General features: G+C 36.4%; 1 long non-coding RNA gene across 1 annotated transcript in view; it reads right to left on the bottom strand.

Annotated features, from left to right (window-relative positions):
- Positions 1-2,707: 2,707 nt before the first annotated feature.
- LOC131497218 (uncharacterized) overlaps positions 2,708-6,000 on the bottom strand; it is a 28,212-nt gene continuing 24,919 nt past the window's right edge. Inside the window, exon 2 of the long non-coding RNA XR_009254817.1 lies at positions 2,708-2,938. This is a non-coding gene — a long non-coding RNA (uncharacterized LOC131497218). The remainder of the gene's footprint in view (positions 2,939-6,000) is intronic.

Genomic DNA, 6,000 nt, shown 5'->3' with positions numbered 1-6,000 from the left:
AAAAGTCTCTGGAGATTATAGTTTAATATAGAAGAATGCCAGTGTGTTTAGGATAAAGACATTTGTTCATTGTATATGCAAAAACAAAAGAAAGAATACTAGTAATATCAAATGAGAATATTTAAAAGGAGTATGGCCCATTTATGAAGCAAATTGGGACCTGATTTTGAATAAGGGAAAATTTAAAAATAATGTATTTAAAATTATGATTTTAGATGTTTTGTCTTCAACTCGGCAGGAATGAAGGCAATGAAGCCATGATGAAGATAATGTAATTCTAACTCCCAATTTGGTTTGTGTATTCAACATTGTTAGCATAGCCATAATGCTGTAAACATAATATTTTCAAAGGTTTTCAGTTTTGAGGGTCAATTTATCTGGAAAGCATGGAGGATCTAATTATGTCTATAGAAATAAATATTAAATTACTATACTTTGATAATTGAAAAAGTTATTTTATCCTTGAATGTAACTGGAAACCATCTTGTCTGACACAGAGATTAGGTGGAAAAGGCAAAAGATGTTAGCAATGGCTTATCATACTGTCTAACATATATGTAACGAAAGGTGGGAATGTACCTATCATGGAAATATTTGTATACTTCTATAGGTTTCATGGCAAAATGATTACAATGTTAGATAATTTTATTATGTAGTTAAAAGTGCCAGGTATTGGGGCGCCTGGGTGGCGCAGTCGGTTAAGCGTCCAACTTCAGCCAGGTCACGATCTCGCGGTCCGTGAGTTTGAGCCCCGCGTCAGGCTCTGGGCCGATGGCTCGGAGCCTGGAGCCTGTTTCTGATTCTGTGTCTCCCTCTCTCTCTGCCCCTCCCCCGTTCATGCTCTGTCTCTCTCTGTCCCAAAAATAAATAAAAAGCGTTGAAAAAAAAAATTAAAAAAAAAAAAAAGTGCCAGGTATTATTCTAACTAATTTATATGCATTCTCTCACATAATCACATAACTGCCTCCAATATGGCCAGTTGTCTTGACATTATAGATTATAAAGCTAAGAAACATAAAAGTCATGTAACTTTCTCAAAATGAATATATGCTAATATATGTGTATATTTTTTGAGAGAGTTTTAGTCAGGATTTGAAACCAGGCAATATAAAAGTATGCTAATTTAAACTAACTAACTGACTTGAATTAGTTTCTACCTAAATAAAGTTAATAATATGAATATAGAAAGTGAGCCATAAGGGCGCCTGGGTGGTTCAGTTGGTTAAGTGTCCAACCCTTGATTTTCTCTCAGGTCATGATCTCACAGTTCGTGGGTTCAAGCCCCACATCAGGCTCTGTGCTGACAGTGCAGAACCTGCTTGAGATTCTCTCTGTCCCTCTCTCTCTCTATCTTTCCCTTGCTCTCTCTCTCTCTCTCTTCTCTCAAAAATGAATAAAAAATAAACATTAAAAAAAAGTGAGCAATAGTAAAATGAGCATGAGTGAGTTAAACTTTTAATTTCCAAAATGGAAAGACATTAGAGAGTAAAAAAACATTTATATGAAAAGTAGATATAAATTCATATAATGTATATTATGGAGTGATCACTTAAAGAAGTGAATACTCCAATCAGAAAAGAGTTTTCCTTTAGGAAGAGATCTAGGAGTCACAGGATCATTTCAGAGACTTGTTTTTTATTTTGGTAGAGTACCATTTTATGTTTTTTTACATTTGTATATATTTTTCCATAATAGGTAAAAAAGTGTCTGAATTCTTATTATGCCCAAGCATATAACAAAGTTTCCTTGCAAATTTGGTCTTAATAACAGGTCTCTGTGCAGATACTTAACAGACAAATATGTGCACACTTGGAGTATCTACCTACAATACGAGCAAACTTTGTTTTTACGTCCTCTAAAGTGCATCTCATTCTATGAAAATTAGCATATATTCAAAGAAATATTTCAGTCGGGAAATTTTTGAGCTGCCAGAATATTACAGAAAAGGTAGATTTAGTACAATTGCCTTGCTCGCTAGCCTGGTTTTGGCTCCTCCATTTTAACTTTTCATAGTTATGTGGTGCTTATGTATTCATTAGGCCATCTGCAGAAATAGAGGCTGAGTTGAGAAGAAGCAAAACAGTAAATATTCTAAGCTCAGAAATAGAGAGAAGAAGAGAAAACAAGTAAGGAGAAGATAAAACTGTCTTTAGGTTGAAATTTTTTAAGTGGCTCCACAAATTTACCGGCAGTAAGTCTTTTAAGATATGGAAATTTATTAACATTAGTGCTTTTACCACAAATTACTTTGAGCTGCTTATACAAATACACAAAACAGTTAATGGTTTGCAGAGTTCCTACCATAAATACAAGTCCTTTTTACACCAGATTTAGGTTTGACACTGTTATGAGAATTTGCTAAGTGACAGACATATGCCTGTACTTTCATCCCTCTCCTTGATCAGGGCTATGGAGATACTTCATTGCATTTACTCTAAATTCAAAACACCTTTAAAAAGATGTTAAAAATGACTTTTCCTTTTGCATTTTTGCAAAGATAAGATTTTAAAAAGACATTTATCCTTGCAAGGAACGTCCAGTTTCAAAGATGCATACTTTATGTTCCTGACATAATATTGTCATAGAAAGTCCTATACCTTTCCATCTATTAAGAACAAATAAAGGCATATATAAGAGTTTTCTAGTTAGATCTAGCTAATTAGCTGGATTAATCTATGTAAATAAAACACAAATATAAGACAGATGCTTTGATTTCAAGATGTAGATCTTTTATGGGCACAGATACAGATTCTAATGGGCAGGTCTCCAGATTTTATAGTATATAGGAATGTTCTCTAAACCATTAGTCCTCTTCAAATTTCTCCCATCTGTGACAAAGGAAAATAAAATCTCTCCAACATTCTCTTATGCATTAGGTCTCTCAGGTTTAACTCTTTTCTTCTTGTCAGTCACTTTTTGCTGACATACAGTTTTATACCTGCAAAATTTGAGAGGAGAGTCATTAAAAAAACATTTCAAGGATGTTTTGAATTAAGAGTAAATACATGTAGTATTATTATATCATTGATGAAGAATGAGATAAAATTATAATTGTATCTCTGTCACGTAAATTCTCACAGTAATGTTAAAACTATCATTTTTGTTTACATCCTCATTATCAAGTACTTATCACACTGACATCTTTAGCTTCAAGTGGAGAAAGCATGTCTTGCCTACCTTGGTCACCATACGCCTTCCCTACACAGCCAGGGACCATGGGAACAGGCCCCTAAGGAAAAACATTATATACCTGGGACACTTCCTCTTGGCTGTTTTTGCTGAACCGCTTCTCTTACCAAGCAAAACCAGGATGTGGCCAATATATAAGCAAGACTTACAAACAACAGCCACAGCCATATTTTGTTCATGGAAGAAACAGAGGCTCCACAAACCTCAAAGACCTTAGCTTTAAAAAACAATGAGCTCCCTGAGTTCACCTGCCAATATCAACCAATCAGAACAAGTCACTTTTCTGTCCCTTATTAGCATTGTGCTAGGGTGGAAACTGAGTGGGGACTTCCTCTTATATAAGCAGGACCTCTTCTTTGTTTGGGGAGGCCTGCTTTCTGTTGGTGTTGTGTCTCCCTTCAGCTAGTGCTGTTGCCCCAATAAAACCTCGACTGTGCTTTGACGTTCAGGTCTGGCCTTGGTTCTGTCGTGGTTGGGCCCAAAAATCTGACTCCCAAAAACCTGACCTCAGTAACATACCTAAAACTCAGAGAGGCTTCTGCATCTGTACTCTGAAAAAGAGGACATTACATGTGGCATAGCAATGCTCAGACTTGCCTCTAGCAGTAACACAAACTCCAACTTCCCTGAAATGAAGCAACTCAAGTCTAATAATTATCACATCCATATCCAGGTCTACAATTTCTAAGTGTGGTGTAGACTTTATCATTTTGGATGTAGCATTTTGTGGTCTGGTGACCTATAATCTAACAAAAAAATATCTTAACAATTCACAGCCAGTATCCATTGGTGCTGTATGAGCAACATAAAAGCCTATATATATATATATATATATATATATATATATTAGTGTTTTGTTTTCTTTAGGTAAATACCCAGTAGTGGAATTATTGGATAAATACCATATGAATTTACTCATATGTGGAATCTAAGAAACAAAACAAATGAATAAACAGCAAAACAAAAGCATAATCAGACCTGTCAGCACAGAGAACAAATGGTCGCCAGAGGGGTGGGGGATGGGGAGATGGTCAAGATAAGTAAAGGCAAGTGGGAGATACAGGCTTCCAGTTAAGGAATGAATTAGTCTTGGGGATAAAAAGCACAACATAAGGAATATAGTCAATGTATTGCAATAGCATTGTACGGTGACAGATGGTAGCTACACTTGTGGTGAGCATAGCATCATGTTTAAACTTGTCAAATCACTATGTTGTACACCCAAAATTAATGTAGCATTGTGTGTCAACTACACTACAATAAAAAAAAAAAAGAAGAAGAAGAAGAAGAAAAGAAAACAAAAGAATCAGAGATTCCAGGCACTCCCTGATCCACAGGAGTTATAAAATATTGTTAAGCAAGAATTTTGAAAAATGCCTATGTTGGCAGTGTTGTAAATTACTTGTAGAAACACTAGTTTTACTCTCTGGGTTGACTCCTGTCTCATTGTGTTCTGTAGACTCTGGCTCTGCTCACTGGGAATAGTCTCCCTGCTCAATGTCTACTGTGACTGTATGGCTTTCACGGCCAGCTTCCATCTGGTACAGGTTTGAAGCCCAGAGTTTGCCTTAGGAATCAAACAGCCACTGTGCTTTTCAGGCCAGGCTTGTGGTATCTTTGGCAATATAAATCACTAGAAACTGATTTGGCTTTGGATCTGTTTTCTTTCAGTAAGTTATACGGGCAAGGGAACACATGGAAAACCTTGTCTAGACAAAGCACTGAATCTGACTTTGTCTATTATCAATGCCTTTTTGCTGAGCCCTTTCCTCTCTCTTAGATTTATGGTAGCAAACTTGAGGGCATAAAAATTATAGGCTGTGGTGGAAAGGTAGCATCTGATATCTGATAGTTGGCTGTTTGATTTGGCAGGCTTCTACTGAGTCTCTTGGGAAAATTTTTTCAGTCTTACTTCCTGCTAAGGCTGCGTCTTCACAACCACCTGTTATAATGAGCCTCAGTTCTTACAATAATTTGGTAAAAGTCAAAAGCAGCATCCAACACACAGTTACATTTTGAGATTTACGGGATGGTTCTAGTAATGCTCAGGTTCTTGGCAACATGAGCCGCCACTGAGAATAACACAGGTTACAGTTTTGTGAAATATTTTGCCACAGATTAACAAATAACTAGAGTTCTTTGCCTTCTGCCGCTGACAACTATAGTCAGTTCCATACATTTTAACTCACTTTTGATATCATCTACTGTATGAGTTCTAAATTCAGAACAATAAATGCAACTAATTTTAATTGTTGTAAATTAGAATATATTTAGTTATAAAATATTGTGTATTTACAATGTTGTTGAAAAGGATAGAGAATCAGGCTCTGTTTAGGGACGCCACAGTGAATGGTATAAAACATAAGTACCCATCAGGGAAGATGCCACCTGTCAGGCCAACATAAGAACTATTGCTTAAAGAAAATTATCAAGGAGTGCCTGGGTGGCTCAGTCAGTTAAGCGTCCAACTTCAGCTGGAGTCATGATCTGGTGGTTGATGGGTTCGAGCCCCACATGGGGTTCTGTGTTGACAGCTCAGAGCCAGCAGCCTGCTTTAGATTCTGTGTCTCCCCCTCTCTCTGCTCCTCCCCACTCACTCACTCTCTGTTGCTCTCTCACTCTCAAAAATAAACATTGTTAAAAAGTAAAAAAAAAAATATCTGACCCCTAATCTTATTTTCTCATATGCATTGTTTTATTTTTGTTGTCTCTTGTTTTACTAGAGGTAACCTATACTTAAGTATCCTCAACCTTATTCAATATTGCCCACAGTTTTAAATTTTCAGCATTCACACAGCCATCACTGGACCA

Source organism: Neofelis nebulosa, chromosome 1, assembly GCF_028018385.1.
Source record: "Neofelis nebulosa isolate mNeoNeb1 chromosome 1, mNeoNeb1.pri, whole genome shotgun sequence".
Classification (NCBI taxonomy): Eukaryota; Metazoa; Chordata; class Mammalia; order Carnivora; family Felidae; genus Neofelis; species Neofelis nebulosa.
This window is presented reverse-complemented; position numbering and strand designations above follow the sequence as displayed.